Below are 12,280 nucleotides of genomic sequence, written 5' to 3' on the forward strand. Positions count from 1 at the left end.
TTAATATAAACTCTAAATTCTATGAAACATACAATATAGAGTTAGCAAATTAGAAATGAAATTATGTAAGAGGGATGAACATGAGATAAATTATTCTAGTCAGTGCAGCCTGTATTCTCTGTGTATCCTGCTGTTATCTGTCTGGTTATATATGGAGAAGGAATATTATTACTAAATGAGTAATTTGACAAATTGAACTGAGCATGCCCAGAAAGCCCAGCATAGGTGACCAAGGAAAGTTCTAGAACGCAAGGGAAGGATCAGGAGGCGGAGCTCTGTGCTGATTGGAGCAGACAAGAAAGTGAAGGGAGAGAGACTGCAGAGAAACTCATGAGAAGGAGAGTATGAAGAGAGACCACAGAGAGACCCCTGTAAAGAGAGCAACATCTGGAGAGATCTGAGGGGATGGAGACCGCTACAGGAGCATGGCTAAGAATTGCTGGGGAGGTGGGAGCTGAGGAGATGCCTGTGACTGGGATATGTGGATATTTGTAGTAACTGATAATGTGTCACTGTATAACCCACAGATACTCATATCATTTCTGAAGTAAAGTTGTGTAAACTCTGCCACCTGCCCGGTTCCTGTACTCATATTTTACGCTGGATGAGCCACCCTTACAAGTATCTCCAGAATCTGGTTGGCTTGCACTAGGAATCACTATGCATAGTGAAATTCAGGAATAAAAAGTTCTGTTTCAATCTTCCCAATTCTTCATATTTAAAAATTAATTTTGTATTTTTGTTTCATTTCATACTCCTTGGTCTTTTTTTTTCTCTTCAGAAACTTAAAATCAAGCCAACATCAAGGGTCAAAACAAAAACATCAGCAACAAATTAATATTAGTGGCAAAACTAATTTTAGGCCCGTCTTTGTGTTTTTTCTCAATTTCTTTTTTTACTATTATTAGATTAATTTCCTTATTTTTATACTGACAAGTTTTTATTCTGCCATTATCTTACCACCACTATCATGTTTCACTCATTTATCTACAACAGTGTACCAAATGGCTTGGGTATCATCCAGGGGTAAAACTAGCAAAGCTTTTGTTTAGTTAGGGTAAAGAGACCTTTGGATATTCATCTAGGAAAGGTTGTATGGGAAGATTCACCACTGTTTCATATCTATTCCTTTCGGAGATAATGGCTCTCACTCTGGTTCGATGCTGTCCAAGACACTAAAGCTGCCCATACAGGGAGGGATTGTAAGGGATTTGAAAAACATGGCTGCTCTCTTCCAAAACAGCACCATACCTGTCCACAGGTTGTGGGTGGCACTGCAGATCAGCCCCTGTCACTTTAGTGAAGCTGAGTTGCAATAGCAGATGCAGCCTATGTACAGGTATGGTACAGTTTTTGGAAGAAGGCAGCAATGTTATTATAATCCTGAACAACCCCTTTAAGAAAGCTGTTGGCTGAACACTCGTTTGTCAGTCAGCAATCTCCCAGACTTCCGCATGCACATGCGTGTGTATTGAATGGAGAGTAGGGAATAAACCACTGCCAGACACTTCCGGCAGAAGCTTATCTACTGCGGGAACAAAGAAATCCAACGTACCTGATCCTTCTTTTCCCTGACATCTGCCACCAAGGGAAAATCAGGACAAACTCATACACAAGAGATAGTCAGCAGCTTCAGCCAACTGTCATATGTTGTGTATGGGCACTTTTAGAAATTACTTTGTATTGATAGAATTCTTCTAGAATTTGATTGTTACTATTTAACTAAAATGGTAACTCTCAGTATGGCTGAATTCAGTCTTGATGTGCATAACTAGCTGAATATAGTTGAGAGGCAGATACATAAAGCTTAAGGCCGGATTCACACGAATGTGTTCGGTCCGTCATATACGGAAAACTCACACTTATATTTATCAAATGAGTTGCAAAATGACTAGAAAATATAGTCAAGACATTGACAAGGTTAGAAATAATGATTTTTATTTGAAATAATAATTTTCTCCTTCAAACTTTGCTTTCGTCAAAGAATGCTCCATTTGCAGCAATTACAGCATTGCAGACCTTTGGCATTCTAGGTGTTCATTTGCTGAGGTAATCGGGAGAAATTTCACCCCATGCTTCCAGAAGCCCCTCCCACAAGTTGGATTGGCTTGATGGGCACTTCTTGCGTACCATACGGTCCAGCTGATCCCACAACAGCTCTATGGGGTTGAGATCTGGTGACTGCGCTGGCCACTCCATTGCAGATAGAATACCAGCTGCCTGCTTCTTCCCTAAATAGTTCTCGCATAATTTGGAGGTGTGCTGTGGGTCATTGTCCTGTTGTAGGATGAAATTGGCTCCAATCAAGCGCTGTCCACAGGGTATGGCATGGCGTTGCAAAATGGAGTGATAGCCTTCTTCATTCAAAATCCCTTTTACCTTGTACAAATCTCCCACTTTACCAGCACCAAAGCAAACCCAGACCATCACATTACCTCCACCATGCTTGACAGATGGCGTCAGACACTCTTCCAGCATCTTTTCAGTTGTTCTGCATCTCACAAATGTTCTTCTGTGTGATCCAAACACCTCAAACTTCCATTCGTCTGTCCATAACACTTTTTTTCCAATCTTCCTCTATCCAATGTCTGTGTGCTTTTGCCCATATTAATCTTTTCCTTTTATTAGCCAGTCTCAGATATGGCTTTTTCTTTGCCAATCTGCCCTGAAGGCCAGCATTCCGGAGTCTGCTCTTCACTGTAGACGTTGACACTGGCGTTTTGCGGGGTACTATTTAATGAAGCTGCCAGTTGAGGACCTGTGAGGCGTCTATTTCTCAAACTAGAGACTCTAATGTACTTGTCTTGTTGCTCAGTTTTGCAGCGGGGCCTCCCACTTCTCTATCTACTCTGGTTAGAGCCTGTGTGTGCTGTCCTCTGAAGGGAGTAGTACACACCGTTGTAGGAAATCTTCAGTTTCTTGGCAATTTCTCGCATGGAATAGCCTTCATTTCTAAGAACAAGAATAGACTGTCGAGTTTCACATGAAAGCTCTCTTTTTCTAGCCATTTTGAGTGTTTAATCGAACCCACAAATGTAATGCTCCAGATTCTCAACTAGCTCAAAGGAAGGTCAGTTTTATAGCTCTTCTAAACAGCAAAACAGCTGTGCTAACATAATTGCACAAGGGTTTTCAAGTGTTTTCTAATCATCCATTAGCCTTCTAACACAGTTAGCAAACACAATGTACCATTAGAACACTGGAGTGATGGTTGCTGGAAATGGGCCTCTATACACCTATCTAGATATTGCATTAAAAACCAGATGTTTGCAGCTAGAATAGTCATTTAGCCCATTAACAATGTATAGAGAGTATTTCTGATTAATTTAATGTTATCTTCATTTAAAAAAACGGTGCTTTTCTTTAAAAAATAAGGAAATTTCTAAGTGACCCTAAACTTTTGAACGGTAGTGTATATTTATTACACAAGCGCAGAAACAAAAGGCCATACTCACTTGATACAAGGGCGGGTTCAAACAACACTTCTCAGCAGGATGCAGACAAGCCACAATTGCTATATAAGTGGAGATCCCACAGGTGCAAAATACTGATAAACGGTCACTCTCGCCTACTATTCATGGGGGGGGGGGGTCACTTAGTATAAACATTGCACACAATAAGGCTTCCACAATTACGCCAGTCGCATGATAACGTGTAGTGCACCATGCTGGCTTTCAGCCTATTAGTTCCGCCCATAGTATTCCATCAGGCGGGCTGTCCAGCACATACCAGGTGCACCACACTTAGCGCTGACAAACTATTTTCCACCAGCATTTCAAGGCCTGGCTGCATCCTGAAAAAATATCAATGATAAAATGGTATTAATTGACATTTTGGCCAAAATAGGCAAGCTCGCAACCCGCATCAAGGGTCCTCACCGTCTTCCGAGTCCCTACACTAGAACTCTGCGCTTTCTATATTTAAACACAACAAAAATTGTGCAGAAAGGAAAGGCCAAACTCACTTGATACAAAGGTAGGTTCATGTGCCCAGCACATACCAGGTGCGTCACACTATGTAGTAGGCATGAGAGTGACTGTTTATCAGTATTTGGCACCTGTGGGATCTCCCCTTATATAGCAATTGTGGCTTGTCTGCATCCTGTTGGGTAGTATTGTTTGAACCTGCCCTTAAATCAAGTGAGTATGGCATTTTGTTTCTGTGTTTTTCTCCTTATTAGTAGTTGTATCACAGTAACAGATGTATATATATTTTTTTACTTAGATGATATTATGATGCCATAAATTACATTTGGATAATGTACTTATTAATACACACACATGCATGCACTTGTACAGGTATTTTTCAAGTTTATGCATACAGTATATATGCAAAAGATATGTCTTTTGTTAATGCTTCACTTCTTTTATGTTCAAATATGTTGATTTTCCTGGAGGGTACTGCCAGGTTTGCTTCCTTTTTCTTTTGGGAGAATAATTATATATCCCAGTGCCAAATACATTATACTGAACATTTTCTATGCTGAAACCTGTGTCAGGAGGTAACACCTGATCACACCATTGACAATAGTTGATGGTGAACCGATCCCCTCCTATCCTCCCTGAACAGTAACCTCTGCACATTTCACAGAGCATTCCTGCAACACTCTCCCATAGAAGTCAATGAGTAATTTACAAACTACTGTTCAGATAGGTCCATGTGGCTGCTGTAAAGCAGACTACTGAACTTCTGTTCACAGAGCAGAGGAGCAGTTAAGGCAAGACGGCTGACCCCTTAATCATGTACAGAAAATAAAATAATTTATAATCAGATAATAAAAACAGATTAAAAAAAAGAATATATTCCAGTATCTGACTTTAGGTAATTAGCAAAAAATATAGGAGATACATTGAGTTCTAAGGCCCTGTTCACATCACATTTTTGGTTTAAGTTAACCTCTGATGTATACAACTATATACCATACAGTTTCAAAAGTCACTCATAGTCGCCTGTGTAAAAAAAAAAAAATGTATGCTGCTCTGTATACATTTCTTTGCAAAATGCCCATGTATTGAAAAGCATAGTTGACTACGCTTTTTAATACAACTGGAAAAATGTATGCCACTGCATACTGCCAAAACATATGCCAAAAGGACACTCTTTTGGCATACAGTATGTAAGGCCAATGGGTGCCTGTGTTACATTTGCCATATACACCGATCAAAAAACGTCTTGTAAAAATAGCCTTAGTTTTTTTATATACTCTCTATCAAATGTTGTCCCTGAGTTTATATCTCAGGAACAGGCTTCTAGCTCATTCTGTGTCCGTTTACACAGGCCGACCTATATAGCAGTTGCATAAATAGATATTTTAGTCTACAGTACAATGCTGTTAAAACTGTAAAGGTTTATCAGAATCAAAAGCCTTGAATACATTTTGAGGTGAAGGGCAATTTGAGGGCAAGATCTTTAGCCCACGCCATGAAACATGTTGATCTGCTACAGAAGTATAAATATCATTTAACGAAATCTATTGGTTAGGCGAAAAGGGATTATGCTGTAAAGTTACAGGATATGCTAAGTAGCAATTCTAAAGGTATGTGGAGGGATCTGAGGCAATTTACAGATAGGAAGTGGAATGTGAGATCTAATGCAGATCTGAGATTTCAGACGCCAGTTGTATGTGACATCGATCATGTACAGGCTTCGCAAGCAGAGAGGCCTTTTAGGATGTCTCATGATGAGGTTTATAAAGCTCTGATAATGGTGGGTGTGAAGAAGAAAGAAGAACCGCATAATATGCCCTTCAAGACTTCTACGACAATGTGCCTTTGATTTAGCACCAGAGTTTTGTGGGATTTTCAACCTGTCATTGAGCTTGTCAGTGGTCCCTAACTGTCTTAAGTGACAGGTTATTGTGCTGGTACCCTAAATTAAACTCTTGTTTCTCTTAAAGGGAATGTGTTGCCAGCAAAACATGTTTTTTTATTTTTATTAAACAGTTAGTGTATAGGTGATTAAACATTGTTCTAATTTTTTTATTTTTTTTCACGAGTCAGGAAATATTATAAATTGGATTCAATTTATAATATTTCCCAGCACTGGTCACTAGATGGAGCCATTCCCAAAATTGCAGAATTGCATGTGGTAAAGTAACCACATTGCTTTATGCTGAAAAATTGGGTAAAAATCCCTCGCTCTAGTGAGCTCTCAGAATCCCCCCCTCCTTTATCCTGGCTAGTGCCGGGATAAACGAGGGGTTTGAACGGTCTAACCTCCTACACTGTGTATCGCCATTTTTTGAGCTAACACACAGTGTAGAAGGTTAACATACAGTAGTAAACACACTGAAACACGAACATACATAGAAATAACTTACCTGCTCCAGTCGCCGCCGCTCCCTCCGGTCCATCCGCTCCGTCTGCTGCCGCTGTTCCATGTGCACAAGTCCGGAAGCCGCGACCGGAAGTAGTAATCTTACTGTCCGGCCGCGACTTCCGGTCCACAGGAAAATGGCGCCGGACGGCGCGCATTTCAAATTGAACTGTGTGGGAGCGGCGCATGCGCCGTTCCCACACAGCGGCGTACACGAAAGTGGATGGAACGGGCCCCGTACGCAGTCCCTATGGGACTGGAGCTGCCGTATTCCATGTCTGTATGTGTCGTTAATCGACACATACAGAAATGGAAAAAAAAATGGCAGCCCCCATAGGGAAGAAAAAGTGTAAAAATAAAAAAAAGTAACACACAAACACACAAAATAATCCAAACGTTTTTAATAAAGCACTAACATCTTTAACATATTAAAAAAATAAATTTGGTGACACTGTTCCTTTAATGGCTATCATCCAGTAGCCTTAAAGGGGTTTTCCACTACCAAAAAAATGAACAACATCAGTATATCATTGGTGCGGGTCCGACTACTGGACCCCACACTTTTAAGCCGCTGGGCACCGGATGTTATAGCCCATTATGCTATATATGGAACTGGAAGCAGTTGACTCCATACATAGCATAATGGCCGTGCTGCCGAACTGCAGCTCTGCTCCTATTCACTTAAATAGGAGCAGAGCTGCAGTACGGCAGCTCACCGCTGCTATTCAGTGGTCAGAGCCATCTGCTTCCGGCATGTACGTACCGTGCTCGTAGGCAGTCGGCGTGGCTTTACAGTGCGGGGTCTGGGTTGTCGGACCCTCACAGATCATGTACTGATGACCTGTCCGGTGGATAGGTCATCAGTTGTCCAGTAGGGGACAACCCCTTTAACATTCGAGGTGATGAAACGTTTTGAGAAAATCGTTTTTATCATACATTAATAATTTACTGGAGAATAAAGAGTATCATCTTCAATTTGCCTAATGGGCATATTAGGTCCACAGAGGATGCCATTGCCTTAGGGTCCATGAAAAATGGGTTAGCGATCATTTTATTGGCCGCATAAACGAGCAGATCAGCCGATGAATAAGCGTTTGCTCATTCATTGGCTAATTGTTGGACTGTTTACACAGGGCAGTAACCGGAAACTAGTGTTCAAATGTACGCTCGTTTACCCAATTTTTGGTCTGTATAAAAGTGATGTGGATGCCAGCTGCACTTACATTAGGATCCTGTTTGTGGATTTCAGCTCAGTTTTTCATACGGTGGTGCGATCATGGTTGGCGGCTAAGCTTGGGAAACTTGGACTATCACTAGAACTTTGCCACGGGTTATTATGTTTTCTGACTGACAGGAATCATGTAGTTAGGGTTGGTAATTTGTTATCAACAGCAAGATGGTCATCCGTCTGGGTTCCATGGAGGTTTTGCTGGAGTCCCATTTTAATTTCCCTTTATACCTCGGATTGTGAAACATGTCATATGGATACTATGTAGCTGATATCTGCAGATGACATCACAGTGATTGGCCCTATCACTGATAAGGAGAAAACCTCATATCGATGTGAGATTCAGAGACTGGAGAGCTGGTTTAGAGAGAATAATTTAGGTATGAATGAAGAAAAAACAAGAAATGATTATTGATTTTAGGAAGAATGCACAGGAGTATTTGAAGATTAGTATGGGGGGTGGAAAGTGGGGGAATTAGTATAGGATTGTAAGCCCCTTGGGACAACTGTCTCATGATCTGATATGGTAAACCACAAGTTATGCTATAGTTAAGAAAATCCAGCAGTGTATTTATTTTTTGAGATTTTTGAAGAAATGTGGTTTTAGTAATGAGATGCTGCAGAGACGTTAATAGGCTACTATTGAGAGTATAAACACCTACGGGATCACTGTACGATTTGGTATGCTGACAATGAAGGAACACCGTTGTTGGGAAGAGTGGGTAAAACTACTGGGTCATAATTGAATGTGATGTTTGTAAGCTGTCGGGTATTTTTGAGAAAAGATGTATAGACACAGCAGACAGAATATTAATTATTTAACATGAAAATTAATTTAACTTTAAAGGACTAATCATACCCTTGAATTGTTACTGTCAGACCGAATATATCATGTGATCAGGGAATGTACGTTTAGGTTCAGAGAAAGATTTATTTCGACTGCAGTGTGTTTTTAAAATATGTATATGTGATTGTATAAAATACATAGTGGAGGACTCCTCCAGCTCACCAATATGTAAGTCCAAGTTCAGACTGCGCACGGATCCACTTGGCGGCACACGATGTGATCAAAACAAAAATAAACTTGGTCCAGCGCTGGTTGATTTAAAAGGAAATTATATTCCAACTTTATTCTAGGTAATGATAAAAACCCAATGGATGCAGGGGTTGTTGTCTCAGCAGTAAGCCTACGCGTTTCAGACAGATCACCTGTTCTTAGTCATGGCACGTTATAAATGCTGCAAACAAACATCCTGCATTTATATTCGATCAGTTCACTGTAGTAACTTCCCCTATTTCCTCTCTGTGTCCAATCAATGAAACAGACACAGAGGAAGTTCGTATTTGCCTGTACGAAAAAACAGCTGAAAAGCTTGAACTCCAACTTAAGTCAGCAGGAACCTGACGGTGCATCTGAATAATGCAACCTTCATCTGGAACAGGTAAGTATTTCCGTTTCTATGACTCTATTACTATCCACAAGGGAAGATTTGAAATGCATTAACTATGTCTAGAGATAGATAGATAGATAGATAGATAGATAGATAGATAGATAGATAGATAGATAGATAGATAGATAGATAGATAGATAGATAGATAGAAAATAACTGTTAAAACTCAATTATTTGCAAACGGCAAAGATGTGAAATCTAAAAAGGAACAATTAGTCACAAAAATTGTCAACAAAAAATATGTGTAGTATGTGCGAAGGGGGACACAATACGATAAAAGAAGCCATTTATATTAATAATAAAGCATATATTCATTGGGGCAACCTTGTACCCTGTACTATCTGCCGTGACAAACATTTAATTCGAAATTGACATAGTGTTAGTGGTACATAATCCGTAAATTAGTATGGATAACCTGCCTTGGTGGCAACAAGGTTACAAAACATCATTGCAGAACAGGGGTATAGAAGGGGGACGCTATCAAATAATATGGGACCCAAGACTCAAAATGTGAATGAGTGATGGCACATAACCATAACCATAAGCAAAATTGTGACCTCCTATATCCATGTAATAATAAATTCCAATGGACTTGTGTTTGGTCAGCAACCCATTTAATAATGAAAGATGAGTTATTTTTTTAAATTTAAACCCGTTGGAATCTTGTTTTCAAATAATAAATCTAAAACGCCTCTCTGTCAACAAGGATAAGTTTACGATTGATCCCTCATGCTGGGCATTTAACTTTCTCTATGGCATATGTGCTGAATGACTTGACTGATCTATTGTGACACATAATGAAGTGTCATGCTGCATTTGAGATGTTAAGAATTGCGGGGTTTCTGATGTAATCTTTAATTTCCTAGTCGTGCAGCCGACGTACATAAGGCAGCATTCTGTGCATTCAATAATGTAAACTACATGTTATTTCAATTTCTGTACATTTTGATCATGACATTTTTGTTATTGTCAGAGTCATGAAAACTTTTTTTAGGGCAAGCAAATGTACAAACCTTACATGGATTAGAGCCACATCTAAAAAAATAATTATGTTGTAACCATGTAACATTGGCTCTGTTAGGGCATGACCACACATGGCGGAATTCCTCCGCAACTGTCCGCATCAATGCCGCACAGAATCTGCGTTGCAGATTCTGCAGCGGATCTGCACAAAATGTGCAGAAAATTGATGCGGACTGGCCGCTGCGGACTGCAGGAAAAGTGCTTCTCTTCTCCCTATTCAGTGCAGGATAGAGAGAAGGGACAGCACTTTCCCTAGTGAAAGTCAAAGAAATTCATACTTACCGCCCGTTGTCTTGGTGACGCGTCCCTCTTTCGGCATCCGGCCCGACCTCCCTGGATGACGCTCCAGTCCATGTGACCGCTGCAGCCTGTGCTTGGCCTGTGATTGGCTGCAGCCGTCACTTACACTGAAACGTCATCCTGGGAGGCCGGACTGGAGACAGACGCAGGGAGTTCTCGGTAAGTATGAACTTATATTTTTTTTTACAGATACATGTATATTGAGATCGGTAGTCACTGTCCCGGGTGCAGAAACAGTTACTGCCGATCGCGTAACTCTTTCAGCACCCTGGACAGTGACTATTTACAGACGTCTCCTAGCAACGCTCCCGTCATTACGGGAGCCCCATTGACTTCCTCAGTCTGGCTGTAGACCTAGAAATACATAGGTCCAGCCAGAATGAAGAAATGTCATGGTAGTAAAAACAATACGCTCCGCAGCACACATAAGATCTGCGGACTTCATTGCGGAATTTTGACTCTCCATTGAAGTCAATGGAGAAATTCCGCCATGAGTCCGCAACCAGTCCGCCACTGCTCCGCAACAGACAGAGCATGCTGCGGACACCAAATTCCGCTCCGCAGCCTATGCTCCGCAGCGGAATTGTACGCATCGTGTAAACGAACACTGCTAAATTAAAGTGAAAGTCAATGGAGAAACGGCTCCGCTGCGGATTAACGCTGCGGAGTGTCCGCAGCGGAATTTAAGTGAAATTCCGCTATGTGTGAACCCGCCCTTAGATGGAAACAGGGTCGGGGACAATATGTTGCCAAGTGTGGATGCTCCCCTAGAAACTATTCTGCAGCCATGTTTCAATATATTATCCAATTCTTCATCAGAAGAATTAGGATATATCTATAAATGATGTCCTTGAGTGAATTGATTGCTATACTGCAATACAAGGGTAGGTTTATCTTGATCAGAAACATTGCGCATTTTCCTATGGAACAGCAGCTGGTCTCTAAGATTTGGAATTAGAATTGAACATGGCCCTATCGAGAGTCCAATTTTTATACACTCTTTTATTGAGTCTCTGGCAGATCAACGACTGTTCCCTATGGAAGCTATCCTCTTTACTGCAATTTCTTTTAGCCCTCATTATTTCACCTACCAGGATGGATATTACAGTGTGTCGAGTATGACCGCTGTCGGCATGCAGAATGGTGTTCACTGTAATCTTTTTCCTGAAAGTTTTTGAAGACATAATTTCTTCTATCTTGGAAGACAATTTCAAATTCAGGAAACAATTAGTCTCATGATGGTGCAAGTATGTAAACTTGAGATTACCATCATTAGAATTGAGGAAACTCATAAACAGTGGTATGGCAGATACATCGCCCTCCCATATGATGAGTATGCCATTGATATATCTGTCATACCAGTGAATATCACCCGAAAACAGATTCCCCGGAGAGAATATGGTTCCATGACCAGATTTGTCAGCGAGGGTGAAAATTTTGCCCCCATTGACACTCCCTTTCACTGTAAGTAATATTGGTTATCAAACTGGAAATAGTTGTGATTCATCAGGAAGTGTAGAACAGTTGTAATTCATGGTTATATATACTGTATTTGGACAGATGGTGGTTCAATGCTTTTAGAGCCACCTCGTGTGTTATACATGTGTAGAGAGACACCACATCACAACTAAGCCAGGTGAAATTTCAACACCATGTTTTATTGTGAAAATTACAAAGGACATCCCGTGTATCCTGTAGATGGCCAGGTACTCTCAAAACGAGAGGCTGCAGCCGTGGGTCATGCCACTCTGACAATCTTTCTGTTAGTGACCCTAACCCGGATATTATGGGTCGCACCGGAGGGGGGGGGGGGATTACACCGTTGTGCGTTTTTGGTAGGGCGTGTAGAATAGGAATCACAGAATTGTCTACTAACAGGTAGTCAAATTGTTTCTTTTGTGATCACTCCTACCATTAAACCGTCATTAAGTATCTTTTTGATGTGGGACTGAAAGATATTAGT

This window comes from Rhinoderma darwinii, chromosome 3 (genome assembly GCF_050947455.1).
Source record: "Rhinoderma darwinii isolate aRhiDar2 chromosome 3, aRhiDar2.hap1, whole genome shotgun sequence".
NCBI classification, from domain to species: Eukaryota; Metazoa; Chordata; class Amphibia; order Anura; family Rhinodermatidae; genus Rhinoderma; species Rhinoderma darwinii.